This window comes from Pinus tabuliformis, chromosome 2_2 (assembly GCF_031772625.1).
Source record: "Pinus tabuliformis cultivar Carrire ecotype Pingquan chromosome 2_2, CPIR1, whole genome shotgun sequence".
Lineage (NCBI taxonomy): Eukaryota > Viridiplantae > Streptophyta > Pinopsida > Pinales > Pinaceae > Pinus > Pinus tabuliformis.
This window is the reverse complement of record NC_142300.1, coordinates 593,825,409-593,852,706: the sequence shown is the minus strand read 5'-3', so window position 1 is coordinate 593,852,706 and position 27,298 is coordinate 593,825,409. Positions and strand designations below refer to the sequence as shown.

The window sequence follows — 27,298 nt, the reverse complement described above, 5'->3', positions numbered from 1 at the left end:
TTTGATTCTGAAGTAATCACAGCAGTGTGTCCCTGGAGGCTAAGGGCCCGACCCTGGTGAATCACTTGCTTCCTGTACCATTATATTCTGATTCCAAGTCGTATGTGGTTTGATTTCTTTTATTTACTCTGTTCAGTAATCTGTTGTTCCTTATTATTTCATGTATTGGCTCTGTTATATTTCACTCATATTTGAATAGTAAGGTCATCTGCTGTTCATTCTGAATTTGTATCGCATTGTCGTTCATTTACAGGTTGATATTATTAACATTGACGTTCCTTACAGATTACCATTACTGTCCGTTGACGAAGTAACAGTGTTGTGTATTTAGAAATTGGTATTAATGTCTATTTATCTACAGTTTACCTCCGAGCGTGATTGCTATTCATTGGGATTGTTGTTCCATAGTGACCTCAATTGCTCTTCATAACCGTGATTAATAATTGTTATGTTGAAACTCAGATTACTGTTTCCTCCAATATAGACGTGCTGTGTGTAATATTCGATTTAGTTTGTTGTGCGTTTACATTTGATTCAGGTTGTTGTTCTATATTTCATAGCTTACCTTAATTTGTTGTTCCATTTTCCGTTTGTTGTTCAAATCATTTTTGAGGTAAAGATTGTTGCTTAATTCCTGTAGATTACAACTACTGCTTCATCCATTTCCGTATATTAAAGCTTTGTTGTTCAATCTTTTTAATAGAATAGTTGTTGTTCCCTTTCTTGTTATTTGAATTATCATTGCTTTGGTGTGAACAGAACGATCTGAAACTGTAGTGAACATTGACTATTGTTGTCTAGTTCCCAGATTGATGATTTTTTCCTCGATTGCTTTTCAATTACATCAGTTTACAAAGGGAAGAGTTATTATTACTGCACCCTTGACTGATGAAGTGTTGTAGTTTCTTAAATAAATGATTTAGTCACAAGCATTTCAAATTCTTGCCATTACATTTAGAAGTTTGTTTTTAGTATTTAGTTACTTTTGCAAAAACACTATACTACTAGCATTACTCTTGACAAGTGACCACCTCAGACTGAGTACTCTTTGAGATAACAAATCGTACCTGAATTGATAATTAATGTAGGCTAAATAGAGGTGAAAAAAACCCTTTTTACTGCTCGATAGGAGGCTCAACAATCCCGCCTCTCACATGGTCCAACACTTCCTGCTCTTCTAATGTTAAATCAAGAGACATCTTCCATCCGTGATAGTCAAACTTCTCACGGAGTTTGTCTTCAGCAGGGAAGTGTGTTGAGGACCCCATGATTTCTTTAAGATAACCTTGCCAACCTTCTCTTCAATGATTGCTCTTGCTCTTGCTTGGGCTTTGTCTTCACCTCACCTCTGATACCATGTTAAATTATGGTATGTTCTATGCTTAGAGCAATTTACTTATTTTTCTTCTTATGAGCCACAGATTAGCAATCACATATACATTAAGTAAAGTGCAGATAGAACATTTAATGATCAACAAAAAAGAAGCCAAGACAAGAGACACAAGATGTGGTGGCTAGCCAGGGACAAACCCCAATGTGGGGAAACCCTTTGATCAAATCTTCTTTTATCTTCAATAGTTCAGCAGAGACAAATAGTACAAAATCTGAATTCTGTAATTTTATATCAGCAGCAGCAAACCCTAGATCAGCGAAGTCAAACTTGGTCAAACTAGTTGAAATTGCCCTCTAAAATGCTTGGTCAATTTCTGATCAATTTGTCTTCGAACAACCTGAAGAAACAGCCCTTGAACAGCGCCAAAAGCACAGTCAATTTGCAGATTTCTGAAGTCAACTTGCAGCCCTAAACTAGGGCAGTGAATACGGGTCAAACTAGAGGTCAGATCACCTCGGTTTTCGTGCCAAAAATTGCGGCCTGCTTAGGAGAGGCAACCACACCCAATCCGCACTTCTGGATGGTCAACCCTTGGTCAATGCTGGTCAAAGAGATGACCTGTTGCCCTAGCGTCCTCTCTGTGTCTTCCTTGCCCTAGGATGTCTTCCTTTCAGCCACACGTGTGAGAGAGAGAGGGGTTTATTTTATGTGTAGGAGAGAGAGAGAGAGAGAGAGAAGATGAGTGAATGAATTGTCCAAATGAGGAGGAGGCTCCTTGTATTTATATGCAAACGTTGAGGGTGAATAGACGTGACTGTTGGGCTTCTGAGCCTACATAAGTTTGTCGGCCGACCTTAACAATTTGTCCATAATCAAAATAAATTCATATCTCCATAAATACTTATCGGAATCGGATGATCTTTAGATCAATCCTACACCTCTCGATGAGAGGAATCTAGGAAAAATATCAGAAGCCATAAATAAGGTGATCCACATGGAGTTTGGCCCTAGTTGCCAATTTTAACAAGGGTTCATATAAACTTGTCTCAAACAGCTAGCATAAAGTGCCTCTGACTTGCTTTGTTCCACCATCTTCCTTGGTTTTCTTCTTTACCACCTCCTGGTCATTCTTGGACATCATGGCCATAACAACCATTTCAAGATTGTTCTACACAAAATTTGTTGTAAAAATAACATAGTTTATTCATGTCTCTAAATTCATCCTCCATAATATCTGTGCCATTTCTAGGCCTCTTAATATGTTCTTGAAGAGAGAACAAATTTGATGCTTAGACCTCTTAACCCACTGAAAACATATATGCAAAACAATTCGAACTACTACAATAACAAGACCTAAATGTTAGCAAAATATAATATATTACAATATGTCTTCCTCATACACTTGTTCTCTTTAAGGATATGATACAATGTCTTGGATTTTTGTTCTTGATCATGTACATGAATGCACAATACTTTGAAACTCTGCTGTTCACCTCTAGCAAATTTCTAGGTACTTAATGATAATCCAAAACAATTTAGAAACTCACTGAATTCCTCTAAAATCCCATCCTCTTTAACTCTGCTATTACTAAAACATGATTATGCTTCGTAACCCTGTCTTCTAACATAATAGTACAAATAAATCCCTAATTTGTAGTTCTAACTTCTAACATTATTACTCAAAGAAAGAATGAGAGGTAGTTGTTCAACACAGCTCCAGCATATGAAAACAAACTTACCAATGTCATAGAAAAGCTCATTTACATTTTGTGCTGTCTTGGCTGAGGTCTCAATGAAGAACAACCCATTTTCTGTAGCATATGCTTGAGCTTCCTGCAAGAAAAAATATGGCCTCAATTCAACCAATTTTAACACATTATAACATTAAACATATGTAAAAGCACAAGTACATACAAATTCACAATATGATAAGCTCGATACAAAATTTCAGATACTCAAGTCTCTAGATAGTCCTTGCCATAACTATCAGATAAGGTAAACCCTTACCTTCTAGCTTGGATGATATAACTAATGATTTACATAAAGGGTGAACTGTACATAAATAATAGAGGAATGACACATTGTATTGTCCTAAGGAAGCCCTTGATGGACAGCAGAACTAAAGAGCTTGATTACAGATCTGGCCAAATCGCCCACTTGTAGATCAACTTTAACATAAAATAGATCATTCAAGATAATTAAATCAGATGTCTTATGTGGTGTCAAATTATCTAGAATTCCCAAACTTTCAAGAATAGGGTACTTGGGTGGTCAGTGCATAGCAACAGCTTAGCCGTTAGAGATAGGCTCCACTACTCAAGACTAAAAAATGGCTGTTGTGTGATTTATCAGAACGTAGAGATGGTTAAACATGTGTTCTGGGGCTGCAAGGTTGTCAATGCCTTTTGAGAATGGATTGACTGCTGAATTTGCTACTCTCTTGGCCATCCTTCTTCATTGGAAAGTGGTCATTTTTAAGTGAGTATCGATGGTCAGGCAGTTTGGATTAAGTATCTAAAACACTGTCACAATTAAAGGCCTCTCTTTTTATGGAAAAAGCAATGGCGTGCAACTTTTAATGGGGATGCTACCCAGTTTTATTTGGGGAGATCACAACTTTTAGATCAGAGTTGGCAACACACAATTCAGCCAGAATTAGCATTTTCAGAAAAGATGTAAAGACTCTTCAGATTGAAACCAACAAAGATATGCCAGCTCTCCTTGCATGTGTAGGAAGGGTAATCTGTATATCACAGTTTGTCTCCATGAAGTATGGTTCTTGATGTATTTCTTGATATATCCCCAAAACTATTGCAGTGATTATCTTCCCTTCTTTAACACATGTAAACATCTTAGGGTTTTGCAAAAGGAATGTTTTTGGTTTAGCCCAAGGTGTTACCTCAACCTGTCATCACCAATGTTCTTACATATTTGGCTAGTTCCGTGCTAACAGGTGTCCCACTCGAATCCCCCCAGATGAAGTGCACTAGTCTATGCCAACAGGTATACAAAGAATGTCATCCCTTCAGTTTCCCTGAAATGTTTTCCTTGGAAGAAAAGGAATGCTTCAGTAATAAGAAAGTCAACCTACTAAACAACTTAAACAAGACATATATACAAACAAACGAGGAGTGGAACAGCACTTAAAGCTGAGGCAAGAAGGTCTATTCTCACCTGAGCATGGCCACATTTGTTGAAAATAGTAGCGAGAAAGGTCTTCTTGACTTGTCCCTTAGTCAAGAAAGACCTCGATCAGTCCTTTAGCATGCACGAGTTCAAGGAAGAATTCATGGAACAGTTAAATCATGCACAGAATTTGGAGACTCGGTTTTGTTTGTTTCCAAGTGCGAGTTTATATTTGGAAAAGGATAAATGAGAGCATCAGTGTCTACTTGAGGCAAGAACAAGTTCGACTCAGTTAACAAATCAATCACAAGTCCGAGTTCTATAATTAAACTTGCCAGATATAGCATGAGTCGAAAAGCTTAAAAGGATGACGAAGGCACATTATTGTACCATTATTGATGAGCACGAGTTTGTGTAAGAGTTGATTGTAGGAAGAGCGTGTCAAGGAGGAGCCTGTATGCAGATCAGAACAGAGTATTTCCTTGAGGAAGTGCACTAGGATTTAGGATGAAATTGCTAAATAATAGGGACTTGTCTTGCGCAAGGAGATAGGAGCTAGATCAGGTGTGTTTGAAGGGAATTTCATGCTAAGAGTTAGCAGTGAGAACAAGCTTGCTCTCTAGTGAAATAGTGCTACCTTGTAAAGAGATCGATTGCTCAATTTTCTGTCAATAAAATTCTACAGCTAGCAGAGGGTTTTCCCAGTTGGGTTCCCTAGAAAAACCATTGTGTTATTGTTATCGTATGACTGCGTTTTTACTTCTGTTCCTATTGTGCTGCAAATTTGAAGTAGAGAAATCCTGTGTCTTGGTGCAACGAAATTAGTTTCAGATTTGTCATTATAGCAGTTGCAGGATTTCAAGGAAATTCTACACGGTATCAGACCAGAGAACAGCGTAAAGACCAGCACCAAAGGATCAGATTTGTGAAGAGCAGTTCTTCGGACAAGGAGGATAGTGTACCAAGGACTGAGAGTAGATCATTGTTTAAACTTTAGACAGAGCATGGAACTTCTCTTCATGGAAGGCAAGCGTCCCAATAGTGTTGGAGGATAATGGGGTGGGAGAGTTTATAAAGAATCAAATCGCGCCACTCAAAGATCCCCAACAGTTGGCCCAGCATACTAAGAATGATATCAAGGCAAAGAGGATTATTCTAGAGGGGGTCAAATATCATATCATTCCTCGTGTCTATGAGAAGAAGACACCGTAGGAGATATTCAAAGCCATCTTGGATCTTTTTTAGGGTACCAGTGACATCAAGAAGTTAGCTCTCAAGGAGAAACTAAGGACCATCAAGATGAACAAAGGAGAGCCCATCATCTCATATCTTTCAAAGTTCACTCAGGTTCAAGATGAGCTAGGTGTGGCGTCAATGTACTAGAGAGTGACCTTGTGAGCTTTGCCCTACTAGGACTTGATAAATCTTGGTATGGGTTCCAAGATGTTGTCAGTGGCCGAGATAATTTTCTTGGTTGGGAAAGATTATGGTTGATTGTGTTCAAGAAGAGAGCCGGAGAGGATCGAAAGATGGTAGATCAACAAAGACAAACGACAAGGAGAATTTTGCTCTTGCAAGCAAAGCCAAGGGCAAGAAAGAAAAAGGGAAGGCCAAGAGGTGAGAAGAAGAAGAAGGATTTGACTAAGATTAAGTGCTTCCATTGTCATGAGTTTGGATACTATGCTACTAAGTGTCCTAACCAGAAGAAGAGATCCAACAAGGATCATGTGGTTGCATTAGCTAAGGTAGATGGGCTTGCTTCTCAGTTCGAGAAATATTTCTCATTGATAGCTTGCATGACAAGCTCAATAGAGAGTAGCACATGGTATATTGATTCCGAAGCCTCTGCTCAATTCTTCCCTAAGCACTAGAAGATATTCGTTGATGATACATGCGTCGTTTGGCCCCATGGTCATGAGAAATTAGATTTGTAACTTTGTTTCTTAACCATCTTAATTCCCAATCTGACTCCATCAAATTCACAATGGAAGTTAAGGTAGATTGTTGCCTGCCTTTCCTTGATATTCTCCTCTGTAGAATGGATGATGGTTCTGTTTCTCACCATGTTTTCCACAAAAAACCCACACAGAACAATATCTTCATGTCAGTTCTCATCATTTTTCGGCGCAAAAATTCGGAGTTCTTAACGCACTTGCCACTTGTGCTCTAAGTATTTCTGATGAGAATCACTTGGAGGAGGAAAACTCTCATCTTCTGAAAGTTTTTGAAAATAATGGCTATAGCAAGCAATGAGGTCTCAAGCTTTTCAAAGAGCCTGTAAAGAATCGAGGATTAATCCTGCTCATGATGATCAAATCTCCAATGTGCAACTTCTATTCATCCAAGGAACCACTGATAAGATTGCTCATATCCGTGAAACGAATAGAGTTTCTACTACCTTCAAACCCCTTAATACCATTACAAATTCTCTCAGATTTGTTAAAAACCCTGTAAACCCTAAAGACATGAAAGGGGTCTACTCAATCCCTTGTTCTTGTGGGATTCCCTACATTGGGGAAACTGATCGCTCCATTAACCAAATAATCCAAGAGCATGCAGCAGACATTAAGCACAATCATTCTCGTTCCTCAGCTTTAGTTGAACATGCGGAGAAATCTAAACACCATGTCTGCATTGAGGATTCCCGGGTCATTGCTAGGATTGATCGCTTCCATCATAGGAAGTTAAAAGAGGCCATTGAGATTGAGAAGCATGCAATTAATCTCAATAGGGACAATGTTGGAAATTAAGTAGGAGTTGGGTTCCTGCTCTCTTCTTGAATGTTTCATTTTTATTTATTGTTTATATATATATATATATATATGTCAATTCTATAATTTATTCTCTAATCGTTTTTTACTCTCTTTATCCTATTAAAATATTCTCTGATATTTTAATATTAAATAATAATATTTAAAACTAATGGAAGAATCATATTAAACTTATTTTTAATAATTAATATACATATATAAATATATAATTCTTATTTTATAATTAAATATTAATTTAATCCATTTTTCTCTCTCATCTCTCCAATTTATTTCCTTTTTTTTCTTGTTATTTTTATTATTTCTATTATTATTATTCTTAATTTTATTTTTAAAGAGCCAGATAAAAAAATAAATAATAATAAAAAATTATTTCAATTCTCCCAATAGCTAATTTCTAACTGCTAACTCTGGAACCGGATGCATCTTTGTTATTTAAACATTTGGATAGATTGATTTTGTCACCTTTGTCCTGAGGATGAACCAGATTAGATGGTTCAAAACTTCAATCAAAACTTGATGATGTGATTAATCTGACAGACAATCTCATAAATAGGGAGTATTTCAGCGAGTTGAAGGAGAAGGGCATGCAATTCGGATTGAGCTAGGAGATGATGGCAAGTACACATCTAGGGGAGTTGGTACTGTTAGCTTTGAGAGGGATCCGAGAGCCCTCTTCATCTCAATGATGTCCTCTATGTTCCAGGCTTGAAGAAGAACCTTTTTTCAATAGCTACCCTTGATGGCAAGAGATATGATGTCATCTTCCGCAGAGGTAAGGCATACCTCAAGCACTTAGCTTCTGAAGATTCTTTAGTAGATCGCCACAGGATTACTAACATGTAGTTTTGATCAGCATGATGTGTGCAAGGGGTGCACACTTGGCAAGTATACCAAGATTTCTTTTCAAGGCCGAGATAGCAGAGCCAAAGGGATTTTGGAGCCGGTGCATTCAGATGCATGTCGACCCTTCTCATCTCCCTCTCTTATAAGACACAAGTATTATGTTACTTTCATTGATGACTATTCTTAGAAAACTTGGATATTTTTTATGAAGAAGCAGGATGAGGCCTTAACAAAGTTCATGGAGTTTACGGCCTTGGTAGAAAACTAGACCAGGAAGAAAATCAAGGTAGTGAGGAGTGACAATGGTGGAGAATATGTCTCTAATGCCTTCAAGGATTTTCCTGCAAAGGAGGGCATTAGGAGAGAGTTGATAGCACCCCATAACCCACAGTAGAATGGGGTGGTTGAGAGGAAGAACCACAGTATTGTTGGAGTGACCAAGGCCATGTTGCATGATCAGGGACTACCTATGTTCTTGTGGGTAAAGGCATGCAACACTATAGTATTTCTATAGAACAGAAGTCCACACAGGGTTCTTGAACGAGTTACATCAAAGGAGGCTTTCACAGGAAAAAAAGCCTGGTGTTTCACACTTTCATATCTTTGGCACAAATGTTATTGTCGTGTGTCCAAACATAGTAGGAAGAGGTTGGAGCCCACAGTAGAAAAAGATATTTTCATGGGATACAATGAGAAAGCACAGGCATACAAGGTGTATCTACTAGGACCCAAGAAGACAGTTCTCAAGCAAGATGTGAGGTTTGAGGAGTCCAGAGCTCTGAGGGAGTCCTTAGAGAGAGAGAGCAGGTTGCAGTACCTAAGATGGAGGAGCCTCAGCCAAGATCACAAATTGAGTCTTAACTAGGTGGCAAGAGGGTCGCACAACAAGATCCACAGCAGAATGTCGAGCAAGATGATGAGGAGAAGAGACCAGGGCAAGAGCAGGAAGCTACTCAGTTAGAGACTTCTATCACAAGGAAGAAGAGAACCAAGTGGGTTGATAGATTGATTCAGGAGGCCTAGGAGCAAGTTGAAGCTCCTAGCACCATGTTCAGGCAGAGAAAGCAGCCACAGAGGTACACAAGATATATATGGCACTGTTGACAGAGATGGTGGACAATGAGCCTTCTATTTATAAGGAGGAAGCTTCTCAATAGGTTTGGGAGGAAGCTATGGTGGAGGAATATTCCTCCATCGTGAAGAACGATGTCTAGGAGATTGTGCCACAACCTGAGGGCAAATTAGTAATTGGCTCATGTTGGATGTACAAGGTGAAGCATGGAGCAGATGGGAGTGTGGAGAAGTACAAGGCCAAGTTTCTGGCCAAGGGCTTCTCACAGATTGTGGGCATAGACTATGATGAGGCCTTTGCCCCAATAGAACAGTATTCATCCATCAGGACTATTCTGGCACTTGCAGCACAGATGGGGTGGAAGATTAATCAAATGGACGTGAAGACAACATTCCTCAATGAAGTGATTTAGGAGGAGATTTATATGGAGCAACCAAAGGGGTTTGAGCAGTTCTGCAAAGACACACATGTGTGCAGGCTTAAGAGAGTTCTTTATGCGCTCAAGCAGGCTCCAAGAGCACACATGTGTGCGGGCTTAAGAGAGTTCTTTATGCGCTCAAGCAGGCTCCAAGAGCATGGTACACTCGTATTGATAGCTACCTTCGAGAATTTGGCTTCACTAGGAGTAAGGTGGATACCAACCTATACTACATCATGGTTGGAGGGCTTCCGCTCATTCTAGTACCCTATGTTGACGACCTTATATTGACTGGAGTCAATAGCTTGATCCAGGATTGCAAGGAGGACCTTGCAAGGGAGTTTGAGATGAAGTATTTGGGGCTTATGCACTATTTCCTTGCCTTCGAGGTTTGGCAAGGTGATGGTGAGATCTTTGTGGGGTAGGGGGAGTACACTACCAAGATTTTTCGGAGATTTCATATGCAAAATTGCAGGCCCTGGCCACACCTCTAGTCACAAACTGGAGGAAGGTGGGTGCTAGTAGAGTAAAGCGAGTGGATGCAATAATATACAAGAAGCTCATCGGTTCGTTGATGTACTTGATCAACACATGGCATGTTATTTGTTTTGTAGTCAACCAGCTGAGTCAGTTCATGATGGAACCGACTAGAGTTCATCGGGTTGCCGCGGAGCATGTTTTGAGGTATCTCATAGGAACAACAGTTTATGGATTATGGTAAAGGCAAGCTGATGAAGTGAGGCTTGAGGGCTTCACAAATGCAAATTGGGCAAAGAGCCCCACAAATAGGAAGAGTACTTCAGGTGGCGTCTTCAGCATTGGGTCAATAGTTGTTTCTTGGTACAGTAGGAAGCAAGGATCAGTAGCACTCAATTTAGGAGAGGCAAAGAACATGGCTGCCAGTTTGGCCACATGCGAGACTATTTGGATGACGAAGTAGCTTGTGGGACCTTTTAGATAGGGGATGGAGCCTATTGTGATACATTGTGATAATCAGAGTAGCATTAAGCTCTCTAAGAACCCATTGTTTCATGATCGCTCCAAGCATATCGAGATCAGGTATCATCATCTCATAGATTGTGTGCCGAAATGGATTATGAAGCTATTGTACATTCCAACAGAGGAGCGGACAGCAAATATCTTTGACCAAGGCATTGGCAAAAAGCAGTTTTGTTCATTTCAGAGATAAGTTGGGAGTTGTACAAAATCCCTTCCTCACTAAGAGGGAGCGTTGAAAATAGTAGCGAGAAAGGTCTTCTTGACTTGTGCCTTAATCAAGAAAGACCTTGACCAGTCCTCCTTTAGCATGCACGAGTTCATGGAGCAGTTAACTCATGTGCAGAATTTGGAGACTCAGTTTTGTTTGTTTCCCTTGTCCAAGTGTGAGTTTATATTTAGAAAAGAATGAGTGAGAGCCTCATTGTCTAATTGAGGCAAGGACGAGTTAGAAGAGTCAGTTTGACTCAGTTAATAAATCAAATCACAAGTCCGAGTTATGAAATTTAACTTGCCAGATATAGCATGAGTCGAAAAGCTTAAAAGGAGGACAAAGGCACATCATTGTACCATTACTGTTGAGCATGAGTTTGAGTTAGAGCTGGTTGTAGGAAAAGCGTATCAAGGAGGAGCCTGTACGCAGATCAAAACAGAGAAATTCCTTGAGGAAGTGCACTAGGATTTAGAAAGAAACTCCTAAATAATAGGGACCTGTCCTGTGCGAGGGAGTAGGAGCTAGATCAGGTGTGTTTGCAGGGAATTTCATGCTAAGTGTTAACAGTGAGAACAAGCTTGTTCTCTAGTGAAATAGTGTTGCCTTGTAAAGAGATTGATTTTTCGATTTTCTGTTAATAAAATTATACAACTAGCAGAGTGTTTTTCCAGTTGGGTTCCCTAGAAAATCCATTGCAGTATTGCTATCATGTGCCTGTTTTTACTTCTATTTCTATTCCACTGAAAATTTAAAGTAGAGAAATCCTGTGTCTTGGTGTAACGAAATTAGCTTAAGATTTGTCATCATAGCAGTTGCAGGATTTCAAAGAAATTCTGTAACGTTGTGATTCAGAATATCTCAATGCATATCAACCCAAAAATTTACAAAAGTATTGAAATAATATGTAGAAAAATTTTCCTTTATGAGCAATATAGTGGGTGTCATTTCATAAATGTCTCCAACAGAGGTGGGCAATGTTACCATAGGAACTTTCCAGTAAAGCTTCAATGAAGCAGCACACCTATTACAATTGAAGTCTAGTAAGTCTAATAATTTTCCTAGTATGATGAGAGCCAATATGATTTTGGAACCGCTGTGATAGTTGGCCTTAAGAGTTGACTGAGCTATAATACTGGTATTCTTAACAGACAATATTACCATGCAAGATTTTCTAAACAAGGCATGGGGTATGTGCGTGTGTATTTAGAGGGTGTCAGGTCAGTAAGTGTGGAGCATTGGTATATCACCCCCAGTTCAGGGATATGTCCACCCCTTACAAGCCAACATGCTTTGGCAAGGGGGTTGTTGTAAAGCAGTTGAGCTTGGCCATTATATCGAGCCACACCTCACCATTGATAAGTTGAAGGGAATCACACCCCTTGATAGGCAATAAATGCTTGAAAACTTAAAATTGGGTCTCGTACACTTCATATTGTATATACTATGAAGTTCCACATTGATGGAGCTTGTTGTTGATAAACTTGGAGCCTTTTGGATGGATTGGGTGTGCACAGTCTTTCTTCGCTTGTAGATGCTACTTCTTGGTTGAGTTGGTGTTTTGGGTTGGAGAGAACTCACTTCTCCTTGTTGGGTGATCATGCTTGATGATTTATGGTTGGTCCTCTCACATTTGCATGCCTTTGATTGATGGATTACCCTCTTGGAACAGATTTGATGGTTATGCCACTTCATCGTGGTGTTATCTTAATATAACTGTTCAATGTTCATCTGAAGAGTGATACACATTATTCATGTATGATGGTTGTAGCCCCTCCAAGGGGTTAGATGTTGTTGATGTGAGGTAGTTGCATCATATTCTTCATGAAGCATTTTGGTGACTAAGAATGATGGTGATTTGTTATTGACATCAGTAGGAAGGGGTATTCTACATGATCCCCTTTTATTGAGTGCCTGATGGGGCTATACTGGATGTTTGATGGAATCAGCACTTTCTCATGTCACTGTCCTATGGTGTTGACATGCTGTAGTTACACATGTTTCCTTAGTATGATGTTCCTAGGCAATTTAACATTGTTACTCGACATCACCTAGGGGTGTTGCATGGGTTGACGATGTTAGTATTTTAGAAGGGGGTTGCTACATGGGCTTTCTATGGTGGGTCTATTTTCTTCTTGATGATATATTGTTGAGGTATTAGTCCTTTGGTAGTGGTGTGCCCTAGGTTCAAGCATAGGTAGAGCTTTTATTTTGTTGTTATATTGATATCATGGTGAGGTTTTGCTAGGGATAACAACTTTTATTTACAAGGTATAACTCTTTGATGGATCACACTAGTGGCACACATGTTCATGTTGATTTAATCATTCAATGACTATTTGGAGGTGGACTATGGTTATATTCGAGCATAATCCTTTGTGCAGACATGTGGAGGTTGATTTAAACATTCAATGGTTAATTTAATTATTTTTATCTCGGCGAAGGCTAATCATTTGAGCATCCTACCTCACTGGTTTGCTTTCACGCATGATTAAGGTTATTTGGGGGTGATTTGGAATCTTAATGGAGTGTTCTCCTCTTTTGCATAGAATTCATGGCATATGGAGGCTTTTATGTTTGCGTTACTTTTCATATGTTGTTAATTATTATAAAAATCCTTGTAGCATGTTATGAAGGGCTTGTGATGGGGTATCTAACATTTCGTTTAACGTGAGGATATAATCCCTCTTATGTCTTTTGTTGTTCTTTTATGCTTGCATCTAACAAGCTAAGTTGTTGCTAGAGTAATATGGCACCATCATCATAACAATGTTTAGGAGTAGCACACCTAGCTAAAGTGGCTAGTAATAAAGGTCACATGTATTTTGTGACCAATTAGGTTTATGTTAATTGTTAGAAATGGTAATTAGGGAAGATTAGGTAGACCAACAACGTAGATCAAAAATTAAATATTAGGTAGACTGAAGCATAAAAATTGATAGCTTGTAGACTTGAATGTAAAAATACACGAGGTATTTAATAATAATAATTTATTATATATATATATATATAAATGTACAAGTGATAATTGTTTTACAATGAGGACCCGCATTTATATACCTAAGTAGGTGTCGTTTCGTGAATGGGCATGTCTTTTAGACATGCCTTTTCACTTAACTTAATGACTATTTAACCTAATTAATATTTAATTATTTAATATTTATATTTATTTTATTTCATTACTCGTTATGAATTATATTCATAACATAGCCCCTTCCTTCAGAAGTTTTGTCCTCAAAGCTTGTTGATGAAAGGACTTTATCTGCCACGAATGTCTTCTTTTCACCTGTCCACTAATACTTTCTTCATTTGACTGCGTCATTGGTAACTCATCTTGTATGATTTGCTGGTAACTCTGATGTGAGTCCAGGTTTCGATTTTTATTTTTTTTAATAACTCTAACTTAATTTTTTTTTTAATAATATATATATATAAGTAATATTTTTTTTTTAATTAAATTATTATATATATAATTTAATTAATTAAATTTTATTTAGTTATTACGTAACGATAATGTTCCACCGTAGTGCATGACAGTGAGCACCTACGTAATATATTCATCTGGGCAAATAATTATTTGTTGATCCATTCGTATGAAACGACGCCAGGCAACCACCTATGTTGTTGACCCTTCGGACGAGACGCGATGATTGACGCCTACGCTGTTGACCCTTCGACCGGACGCGATGATTGGCAGTTGTGCTATTTATTGTGTCTCTGTTGGACAGTGGCTCTCAAACAGCATTCCGCTGCGGCTCTCAGACAATGTTCCACAGCGGCGATCAGACAGCCTTCCACCCGAGAGGTGATGATTGATGCCTACGTCATTGACCCTTCGACCGGGGCACGATGATTGACGATTGCGCTATTTATTGTGTCTTTTTTGGACAGCGGCTCTCAGACAGCGTTCCGCTACAGCTCTCAAACAATGTTCCACAGCGGCTATCAGACAACCTTCCACCGCAATCACTGAGTATGTGCATCCCTGTAGATTGTTTACACAGCGGAACGGATTTAGGAGTGAGGTCAGGACGCAGTGGAATGGACAACGAGTTGGACAACGTGATGATGTAGTGGTCTCCAATTTGTTATGCGGCAGTGAATGTTTTATAGCGGATGGCAGGTTTGATGGTTGGGGCCGAGTTGTTGGAGTTGTCGGGGGTGCACGACATGGACACAGTTCAGCAGATGTAGCCGAATGTCGGAAATGTTTGCGACAACAGGCCGAAGTTTCATGATTACATGCGATTGGGTGTTGAACAGTGATCGGGTTTTGACAGCAAGAAACAGGAACGATTTGGACGCAAGGTACCTGTCATTGAAATCCAATAAAGATGAGTTGGCAGGTATGGTTAGAAGACTGGAAGATAGTCGACGCGTTATGGAATCATTTGATCTCTGCATACATGAGCCAACGGTGTCTGTCTGGTTTATTATTTTTCCCTCAGAATTGCCTTGCCCCACCGTAGGAGGCTGCTTCTCTATGCCCTTGCATTTCAAGCACTTGGAGCATTCCTTGGCACACTCAATGTATAAGACAACATAATCTTGGGAGTCATCATAAATTGATTTTGAAAACATTTCCATAGGTCCAAATCTGGAATCCACGTTGCCATATCTTTCATTGGTTGAGATTTCTACTAGGCTTGGTTCCAATCTTCCTATGACTAGCTGAAGCTCAACACTAGAACTCAATATGCTCCAATTATTCCAGCCATTTGGCTCAATTAGGCTTCTAGAAAATGCATTAGCATGATGTTGGAAAGGCACATGAGAGAATTGATAATTAAGGTTAGTTTGAGTTAGTTCCAGCAATCTAGAATTAACAATTGCTTCTTTTTTAGAAGAAATATATGAAGTAAAATCATCCCCAACATGGTCCAAATACATGAGTTGTTGTCTTGAAGATGCCAAATAGGAATTTGTATAGAATTCTCTCTGTTTTAGCAACTCCAATCTACCATCACAATCTACTGAATTTACCTTCCACCCACAAGGTTGTGCAAATCCAACAAGGTATGAATTCCATTAACAATTGATACACTTTTTTGATTACCAACAAAATTAGAATCAGAAATTGCACGACCAAAACAACTAGTCCCTATTGAACGTAATTTTCTTAGCTGTACAAACAAGCATTGTTGTAATTATGGCTTGGGTTCTTCTTTTTGGCTTGATCACTTCTACTGTTACAAAAGGACCCTTTAGACCGCCCTTTTACTTTAGCTGGATTTTCCAAATTCAGGAACAATTTTGCTCCCCTAAAACTTTTGAATCCTTTTGAACTTTGCCACTAGTAGTTATGGGCAATGAACCCCATAATGCTCGTGTTCTAGCCAAGTCATCTCCAGTTTCAACATTCAAGTCATCAGCAACTTGAGAGGATGCCAACCATTTAAATAGTTCAATTATTCCATTGTCTAAATCCTTCAGTTCAGTACTTTGTTCCATTTGAGACCTTACAACATTCTCATCATTTTTATCATGGTTTTCTTCCTCCTCTTTCCCATAATCCACTTTTTCCTCTTCATCATCACCAATGTCTTCTTCATTGTTATGACATTGTACGTCTTCTTTCTTCTCAAGATCAACTTCATCTAGATTTTCAACATCATAGTCTTCTTGATCTATATCAACTACATCAGAATTATTATCTAGATCATTTTCCTTTCGACATGCTTTAACTTCTGCACATGAGTTTTCTAAATGCTTAAATGCTTCTTGAATTTTACTAAACTGCTCAACGCCTTTATGATGTGAATGTAATGGCACATTGTGTTGCGAACAACGTTCAAAGATCCGCATGATTATATCGTGTGCCATGGGTCTGATACCATTGAAGCATAAAAATTGATAGCTTGTAGACTTGAATGTAAAAATACACGAGGTATTTAATAATAATAATTTATTATATATATATATATAAATGTACAAGTGATAATTGTTTTACAATGAGGACCCGCATTTATATACCTAAGTAGGTGTCGTTTCGTGAATGGGCATGTCTTTTAGACATGCCTTTTCACTTAACTTAATGACTATTTAACCTAATTAATATTTAATTATTTAATATATATATTTATTTTATTTCATTACTTGTTATGAATTATATTCATAACATAGACCAATTACATAGATCACAAATAAAAGGATGTACTTGAATTGTATCAATGACTCCTCCGTTAATGAATATTAGGGTTCCTAATTAATCTCTATAGTGTATCATTTCTTTTATGACATTGTATTAGAGAAGTGATATTAATCTTTAAATCTGTGACTGAAGTCCGAGGAAAGGAGTTTGTGTAGTTCGTAGTAGAAAAAAAGTCCGAAGCATATCCAAAAATATGGCAAGATAGAAATTTAATGTCTTAATAGAGTGAAACATTAAAATGTTTAAATTTTTATGGAGTTAACAAAAGTTAGTTTATGGAGGGTTTGAACTTTGAAAGGGCACTTAATATCCACAAGAACTATAGAAAAAGAAAGAGAATGGGGTTGCTATATAACAAAATGACAACTGGACTAAACAAAGAGAATTGACCAACCCAAATGACAAAGAAACAAGAGAACCTACAACACACAGACACAAGCATGCCCAACCTGACATACAAACAGACAAATGCAGACAACCCAACAACACAAATCAGAATCACCTATCTTGTGCAGGAAACCAAACCCTAATGTTAAACATGAAGAGAAAACATATAAAATCTCAGACGTGGTTGCTCCATACCCTCCCATAACCCCAACATTCTTTGACACAAAGTGCTTAAAAAAATTGCAGAAACCAGTCTAATACACTAAATGCTAAAATATATAGCAAAAGCCATTCTCAAGGTGAGTCAGGCAACCTTGAGTACAGCAGAAGCCAAGGGGAAGTAACAAAGATGTGCATAATTGAATAAAGGAATGCTTACAAGGTTGAATATCAGATCTGGTGCAGAGAAGCACCATACACCACCAAAACACACATTGATTTTTTGCCCTAAAGAAATAAACATCCAGTGACGTCACATGGAGGCTAGATATAATTTTTATTTTCTGAAGATTTTTTCAGTAATGTAAAGGGCAAAACTAGACAGGAAACTGTTTGATTATTTTTATTTCTGAAATTGGAGATGTTGACCACACATTGTCAACAGTCCAAGAAGGCAGAGTTCAAAGAATTGGAGAAAAAATTTCAAAGATCAAAGGCAGCCATCATTCATACATTGTAAACCCAATTTCTGCAAAGTTTATTGTAAATGATACTAGTATGACCATTTAATTATGTAACAACACCTAAGTAAGCCTCTGAAATTGGCAAAGGATTTCATCCTAGGAAGTTTTTTAATCTTCCCATATTATGTGTGTTGGTAAACATGTCTAATTGACAGAGTTTTCTTCTAGCCTAAACCCCAAAGCTAGGGTGGAATTCATTGACAAGGTCTTAGGTGAGTCCTAGTGTTTTATTGAATTTACTGTAAAAGTGCGTTTAAGAATAATTTTAGTGCATGTTCCCTCGCAATTAGAAACCATGGCTAAATTATTTTATTATAAGCACACTTGGTTGCATACTAGATCATATTGTGTTGCAAAATTAGGTAATGTCTTGAAGGTCTGATCTAAATGTGTATTTCCCCTTCTAAGGGTTGAATTAATTGTAATATTTTGATGTAAAAATATTTTAGTGCATAGTCCCTCACAATCAAAAAACATGGGTAAAATATTTGAGGGTGGAAAAAATTGTTAATACCCTCTAGAGTCAATTAATTAATTTTCCTAGCTAAATTAAATAAAAATACTAAGCCTAAAAATTAATTAATTGAGTCAAAAAATAATTTTAGAGAAATTAATTTCTCTCCAAATGGAAAATAATCAAAAATTCGTGGGTCAAAAAGAAGTCAAATTTTGGAGGGTCCTCCACCAAGGGAAAAATAGATATTTTAAGAAAATTTGAGCCCTTGGACCTTGGTGGTTAAGTCAAAATCAATTTTTTTAGGAAATTAATCCAAAATATTAATTTTTGGATTAATAAAAAATGGTTTTTAAGATAAATTCGAATTTTTCCTCAAAAATAAAAATTTGACAATGGAGATTAAAAGATGATCAAGTTATTTTCAACAATCGAGATTATTTTGACGAGGATCAAGCCAACTAGTCGTTATTTTCCACTTGGAGGGGTTTTCTCTATATAAAGAAGCTATTGAGCTTATATTTCCCATCTTTGGATGAGGTGATTATGTAACATTTGTACTAATTTGTTGCTCTGTTAGGAACATTTTTTATCATAATAGAAAGACTTTGGGGTTCAATTCATGATGTTTTTCTATCTGTTCATCTATGGTATGTGTTAGCTATGTGTTTATCCTATATTGTGCTAAATATTTTTTAACTGTTATTTCATTTGTTAGTCAGTGATAAGAACATTCTAATGGTACATGTTATCTTAGGTGATCTGATTCACTATATGATCTAACAGTCTATCTTGAGAAGAGTCGACCTTGTTTGGGCTCTAAGATTTCATTGTGGTGAATTATTATGCAGAACGGTTTTGGTTGGTCTATCTTTCGAAATCATTCATTCATAAAATTTATTCAAAAAAAATCTTCTCCAAATTTTATTTGATCTTGGGCTAAAAAGATTTAATTTGATAATGAGAGCAAATAATTTTATTTTGTAAATATTGTACATTTGTAAATATTTGTAAAATTATTTCTAGCCCTTGTTTTATTTTGTAGCACTTGGGATTTTGGGGGTTTTTGAATTTTTTGTATATATTTGGGGTTTTTGGGAAATTATTTCATTCATTTTGCAAGTGGATCTTCAAGCCTCAAAGGAAATCAATTTTTTTGTGGAAGATCTAACCCTAAGGCTAGGGTTTGATGGGTTTCACTCCTCCAAGTGAGACGTCCAGCCTAATTGAGCATTTTCGTTGGGGTTTTGAGGTTGATCTAGGTCTAGGAAGGCAAGATCTAGCTTCTAGCCTTCCTCCAATCTCAGCATCCAACGCAGAATTGAAGATGTTGGCCCTAAGGAAGCAAATTTTGGCATTTTGGGGTAATTTTTTTGTGATTGCAGAATTCTAAAAAAAAAGTAAGGCCTCTAAGGCCTACCATCCCCTCTTCCAACCTAGTCGTACCCTCTCCTCCCTTTACGTCAGCCTCTCTTCATTGTTTGGGTGAGCCGCAAGGCATTTGTGGCCCTTTTTCCTAAGGCCGCAGACCCTTAAGGGCCCTAGCCCCTAGCCACAACCCCTTGTGGGGCCTCTCTAACCCTTTCGCAGCCCTTTAAGGGTTGTTCCCTCAAGTCGCAGGACATTTTTGGCCTTGCTATGAGCCCTAGAGGACCTCTAACCCTCTCGACCCCCCCTTTTTGGCCTCTTTTCCTTGGACAACAACACTATTGGGCTTGTCTCCCCTAGTCGTTGCCTCCTCTAGCCTTTCTAGCCTCATCGTTGGCTTTCTACTAGCCCTAGCCTCTTCCTCTTGCCCTCATTCAGTCATTCTTCAGTGATTGAGTTGGTTTGCATTAGTATATTATCTCTAACAATTTGTCTTGCAGCGATTTTGGAGCTAATGTTGTAGTTGCAGGTGAACAATTTCATTGGAAGCCAAGCTACTCATCTACAAGGCCATTAGGCCTCTTGGTTTGCTCCCTAATCCCTCATTGTCATCACTGTTTTCATCTTGAATTCTGAAGCATTTTATGACAGCAGTATATTCAGGGCATAAACACATTCAAAATAAGCCTAAATTCACTAATCATTAACTTAAGCCTTTAAACACTAGATCTGATATGTTTGCTACAATCATCTAAAATCACCTACAACAATGATAATCAACTTGCAATCATATTTTGTCATTGGTTGGGCTTGCACTTCTTGCATATTTTGTCATTTCTTGAAGGTTTCCATATAAATCTGTCTGCTATAAACATAACAGTAGTGCCAAAATTTGTTGATAGTCATTTAATTTCATTTGGCATCCTTGTGCATCTTGAATAGGTGTTTTCTAGTGAAATTGGGTGTCTTTCTTGCTGCTGCAATAATTATCTCTTGGCTGCCATCTCTTGCATCTCATTGCATTCTTGCACTCAAGCATATCACTATTTGCATTCTCATTAACAAACATAAGCGCTCTTATTGCGCTAAAGAATCATATTGTGGATTAATGCTCTCTTTCTCTCATTGATAGCTAGTATTATTGTGCTATTGTTTCTAAAGGAATATTTCTAGTTTGCCATTGCTATTATTGGTTAATGGACAAGTGAATATGTTGCACTTCATTCTTATCGTAAGCACTCCCTGTGGATTCACCGACTTGTTGCAAGTAAGCTTCACAACTAAAGTTTATAATCTTGCAAATCTAATTCACTCTTGAAAGCACTTGTCTAATCATAATTCTGAGAAGAGAAATTTTGAGTAATCTAATTGTGCTCATAAGGAATTCAATCTTTCTCTTTTGTATCTAGTGTTTTAAAAACCGGTCGGCTTGAACCAGAAACCAATCAAACCAACCGGTTCATTGGCCGACCAGGTCAAACTAGTACAAAAACTAGGTTTATGCCTCCTCTTCATCCAAAATTCACAAAAACCGGTCCTAACCAACCGATTTAAGACGAAACTGACCAGTTTATGGTCAAACCAACCAGTTCAATCCTAAACCAGTGAGTTCACTGCCAAGGTCATGGCAAACCCACACAGTGCAATTTAGGAAGGTTCCGCGGTGTTTTGGAGGGAAAATAAGGTTGTTTCCTTCCAAAAACACCCTCTCCAAGCCTTTAAAAGGAGCTTACCCCTCCCATTTGTGTCACATCTCATTTGGAGTTTTTGTGAGTTTGATTGGGAGCTTGGAGAGTGTTGAGTTTTTGTTAAAATTGGCAACTAGGGCCAAACTCCATGTGGTCCATCTTATTTATGGCAGCTGATATTTTCTTGGATCCCTCTCATCGAGAGGTGTAGGATTGATCTAAAGATCATCCAGTTCCGATAAGTATTCATGGAGTTATGAATTTATTTATGTTATGGGACAATTCGTCAAGGTCGGCCAGCGACCAAATAACCCCCACATGTGCTCAACATTTTAGTATAAAAGGAGATGACTTGAGAGTCATTTTACACACTTCTCTCTTGATTTCTCTCCACTTGTCTTGGGTTTTAGTGTGAGAGAATTCTAGGAGGAAGAAACCCTAGACGTTGGAGGAAAGGAGGCTGCCCTAGCCACAGTAAAAAAGACAGACCAACTAAGTTATGGAAGGGATCTACGTTGACCTAAAGGAGCTCATGGAATAAGTTTAATGCAGCTATCGAGGAGGCCTTAACAAGCCCTAACCACAATTCTAAAGCAGCCCTAACGTTGTCCTAAATTTCCCCTAACCGCGGGTCTGTTCAAGCCCTAGACGCAAGTCTATTGAAGTGTCTTGGGTGCAAGAAAGGGCAGTGTATGATGCTACAAGAAGAGGCCAAGGCAGCGAGGGAGTTAAGGTCTAGTTCAAGGCTAACCGAGCTAATGTTAGAGGACCAAGGAGCTGAGCTTGGAGGCCGAGTTGAAGAAGGGTGAACGCGGGATTGTTTGGGGTAGCGAAAAGGTAATGGAAGTCTGTTTTGAGTGGGTTGTAGGTGACAGCGTGGGACCACTTCAAAACAGGGACAGCGTGAAGAGGTTTTGGGTCAGATTTGTGCCCAGAACAATAGCACGTATGTGGAGGACTCTTCCTTAGTAGGGCCGCAGAGATTAAGAGTCGTTTTGGTGGATGGTTAAGGGTTGTTGCAGCATGACCAGATGCCCTAACCAATCACAGTATAAACAGCAGCGAAAGCATATAGTTGGGATAGCAGTTATGGCATGACACAATTGATGGAACAACAACAATACAACTGGGACAGCAATATGAAAAGAAAGATGCATGGGCAGCATGTTACAATGACAGCATCATAGCAGCAATGTTACAATGATGGCATGGGACAACAATGTAACAATGGGACAGCAGCAAAGGCATGCTTACAATGAAACAACAGTATGGTAAGCCAGGTGCAGTAAGCACATGGTGGCAAGCATGGTGCAGCAAGCACATGGGACAGTATGGCAAACATGGCACAGCAATGGCACGTGATGCAGTACAGTGATGGGTTCAAAAATGATTGATGAAGCATGATGAGATGCAGCTTAGTGATGATGGGTGCAGCATGGTGCAGCACGGTGTGGGACAGCAGCAAAGGCATGCTTACAATGAAACAGCAGTATGATAAGCCAAGTGCAGTAAGCACATGGTAGCAAGCATGGTGCAGCAAGCACATGGGACAGTATGGCAAACATGGCACAGCAATGGCACGTGATGCAGTACAGCGATGGGTTCAAAAATGATTGATGAAGCATGATGAGATGCAGCTTAGTGATGATGGGTGCAGCATGGTGCAGCACGATGACGAGGTGCAGCACAATGATAGGTGAAGGAGTCACCTTGAAGAATCAGTTGTAGCAGCATGTCTTCAACTAAGTTCAGCTATCTCATGTATCATCTTCTTAGAGATGATCTATGCTCTTATTTGGATAATTCAAATTGTTGACTTATGTTGCAAATGTACTCTCTCTCTCTGCTGAACTATTGAAGAACATATAAGAAGAATTGATCAAGGGTTTCCCCACATTGGGGTTTGTCCCTGGCTAGCACCACATCTTGTGTACTCTTGTCTTGCTTGTCTTCTATGATCTATGTTTATGTTCTATCTGCAATTTAATTTAAATGTTGATGTGATTGCTAATCTAGAAAAGGTATTGAGCTAATTATGAAAATTGAAATAGATTGCTTTAAGCATAGAACATACCTAAAATTAACATGGTATCGAAGCTGAGGTGAAGACAAAGCCCAAGCAAGAGTGAAAAAGCAATCACCAAAGACATTTGGGAAAGGACAAAAAGCTCAATGGGTTCCTCATCCCTCTTCAAATTCACCAAGGGTGAAGTCGAAGCAGAGAATATTATCAGAATGATGCAGCAAAAGGTCCTGATGGCCTACAGATCACTTCAATAAGAAGTCTAGATCTAAAGGTGGAAGGAAAGACAAATGCCTTACTTACAATAAGTTCAACCATTATGCAAAGGAGTGTCCAAATAGTAGGGACACATCACTTGATGAAGATGAAAATCATTCCAGGGACATCTTCAATGATCGGAGGAATGACAAGTAATGCAGGTCATCAAGGAAATAGCCGGCTCTTCAAAGAAAGCAAGGAACCCCAGGTATGAAGAATCAAATATTGTTTCTGATAAGATAAAGAAGCGTTATCTTGTATTGGCCCTCTCCTTCAGACTCTTTGGGAATCTGAATTATTGATTGTAGTGCTTCAAGGCCCTTCATCGAATAGAAGGGTGCTCTCTCTAATTTGGTAGAGATGGAAACAATTGTGGGATTATACTTGGAGTCGATGTCACCTATCCCGGAAAGGGTGTAGGGAATGTTACCCCTCAATTGAATGAGGGTAACTCGATTCATTTACGAGAATCTCTTTATGTACCTGATCGCAAGAACCTAGTGTCCATTTCGGCAATGGAAGTCAAAGGTTTTAAGGTGGCATTCATCAATAGAAAGGTACGTGTTTGAAAGTAGAATTTTCAAAAATGCTTTTACTCATGGGTTCAGGGTTGGCAATTTGTATCAAGTTGCAGGAAGTCCATTGGGAACCATGTCAGTTGACATCAATGTTGCAGTTATCGTTATCGAGATATTATCGACAAGGGATAAAATCGTAAAAATCGGGAAATAATCGAGAAAAAATCGTAAAATACAATAATATTCACTTTTTTTCCAATTTTTTTAATATCTAAAGCATCTACAACATAAAATAAATGCATTGACACATAAATATGATAAAATAACTAATATATAAGATGTGTAATATCATTTCTAGTGCTACATCACACATAACAGTGAATCATGTCCTGAATAGTAAGTCCTGACTCCTGAGTCCCAACTCAGCCTCAAAATATCAACAAAAAATATAATAATGTATCTCATATCATGAGTCATAATTTCATATACAATGAAATGACTTGAGTTTGATTTCCTCTACCCCTCTTGTGAGAAAATGCAATAGCTTTCCCTTTCCCTCTAGATGTAGATGTCGGTGGAGTTGGCAGCGGACTCTGCTGTGCTCTAGAAGCTGAAGAACTAGGAGCTACAGGAGGTAGACCATGTCCTCCACTGGTGACAAGGGAAGTCTGGATAGGTTGTGTCACCTCCTCCTCCTGTTGCTCCTCCTCCTCATCAAAAAATCGGATAAAGAAAAGAAAAGAAAAAATTCCAAGAGTTTTCCCTTTTGGCAAAAAAAAAATTAACGTAAAAATCAGGCGATAATATCGCCAAACTCAAAAAATCGCGATTTTCCGATATTATTGCGATAATATCACGATTTTCGCAACACTGGTTGACACATCTCATCTATAGCACCGAAGATCTACTTTATGGGGCCCTACCTGATGTGAGTCAAATGGTGACAGGGATGCTTGAATTCAAAAGGAGCATGAAGGTACATGTCTGAGATGTACTGAAGGAAAATCTTACAAGGGGACCATTCCCCTCATGTAGCAGGTCCATAGGTTTGGAACAACCCGAGGGGTTTGAGATTCATGATCAGGAATCTCATGTATGCAGGTGGAAGAAAGCCCTCAATGGCTTGAAGCAAAACACCCCGGGTGTAGTATGAGAGGATTGATAGTTGTCTAATGAAGCTGAGACTCACTAGGAGTGAAGCCGATCCAAACCATTGCTTGAAGGTTGTGGATAATAGACCTCTCATACTAGCACCTTCTGAGGACGACCTCTTTCTGACAGGGGCAAACCCTCTCCGTTACAAAAGTAAGAGGGATTTGGATTCTGGATTTAGAATGATGAACTGCAAGCCCATGACTACCTCGATGAGCTTAATTTTCAGAAGTTATGTGGTATGGATACTGGACCTGATTTGGGAAATGCCTCTGAGTTTCACAAACTCATACTAGCATTGATGTTCTTGGTGAACTCCCATCCGGATATATGTTTTGCAGTTAGCATGGTGAGCTCATAAGTGGTTGAGCCTCACTAAATTGGTGCCAAGAATCTTCTCAAATATCTTCGGGACACAATCTCTCATGGATTGAGATACACTGCCGGAAATATGAAGCTGCATGATTATTTGAATGCTAACTGGGCAAGCAGTTTGGAGGATCTCAAGAGCACTTACGAGTGCTTATTCTCTTTGGGTTCTGCTCGATATCCTGGATGAGCAGGAAGCAGAAGACGGTTGCTTTGAGCACCGTTGAGACCAAATACATAGCTACGAGTATGACCTTGTGAGAAGTTTCCTAGTTGCAGAAGCTCTTCAGTGAGTTGCTTGTACACATTATGGATACCACCGTAATCTTCTATGTCAACCAGTGGGGCATTCGATTGTTGAGGAATCATGTATTCTATGATTGCTCCAGCATATAGACATTAGATACTACCTTATCTGGGATATGTTACATCGATGAGCGAGGAGGCTCCATCGCATTGAAACTGATGTACAGGTCGTAGACATTCTGCCGAAGCCCCGAGAAAACGTCAAATTTATTACTTCCCTGAACAACTTGGAGTCATTGAGAGACCCTCTTATGAGGGTCCTGCATGATGCATGCATTGAGCTCTGGGAGCTCCAGGGGCTTGAGGTACTTCTTGGAGCAACAAGTGACCATAGGGCGAATCACCCTCCCCTAATGGTGCACTATGTACAGGGTGAATGGCAGAGCCTTCCCTTGTGATACACTGTGACGACTTAGGGACAGAATGAGTGGTTCCCCTGTCGAGGCATCCTACCCATGTAGTTTGGGACTCATGGGAAGTACCTGTCATCTCGCCAATGAGCAGGGAAATGGGGTTAGGGACCATAGTAATACTATCGATGGACGCATCGTTGTATCTACCGTACTCCCTATGCTAGGATGACCTTCATTAATCTGGGATCAATGAAACTGATCTAGGATCAGTGTGAGTGGTTCGAGACATTCTCTTTTCTTATTGATTTGGGATCAATTGGAACTAGACTTGGGTTAGCAGAGAATGGGATGAGACATTCTCGATCAATTCTTCTTCTTCATGGTTCAGCAGAGCAGTGCAGGGCACTAACGGCAGAGATAAATCCGATGTTCAGATGGATTAGAAGATGGAGTTATCCCTAGTTGAGAGGGAGTGTTAAAATTGGCAACTAGGGCCAAACTCCATGTGGGCCATCTTATTTATGGCAGCTGATATTTTTCTTGGATCCCTCTCATCAAGAGGTGTAGGATTGATCTAAAGATCATCTGATCCCGATAAGTACTCATGGAGTTATGAATTTATTTATGTTATGGGACAATTCGTCAACGTCGACTAGCAACCAAATAACCCCCACATGTGCTCAACGTTTTAGTATAAAAGGAGATGACTTGAAAGTCAATTTACACACACTTCTCTCTTGATTTCTCTCCACTTGTCTTGGGTTCTAATGTGAGAGAAATCTAGGAGGAAGAAGCCCTAGACGTTGGAGGAAAGGAGG

General features: G+C 38.9%; 1 pseudogene across 1 annotated transcript in view; it reads right to left on the bottom strand.

Moving 5' to 3' along the window:
- The window catches only part of LOC149194045 (ras-related protein RHN1-like), a 65,076-nt pseudogene that overhangs the window by 21,788 nt on the left and 15,990 nt on the right, over positions 1–27,298 (bottom strand). The window contains exon 6 of the transcript XR_016254493.1: positions 3,073–3,166. The product of XR_016254493.1 is annotated as a ras-related protein RHN1-like (transcript). The remainder of the gene's footprint in view (positions 1–3,072; positions 3,167–27,298) is intronic.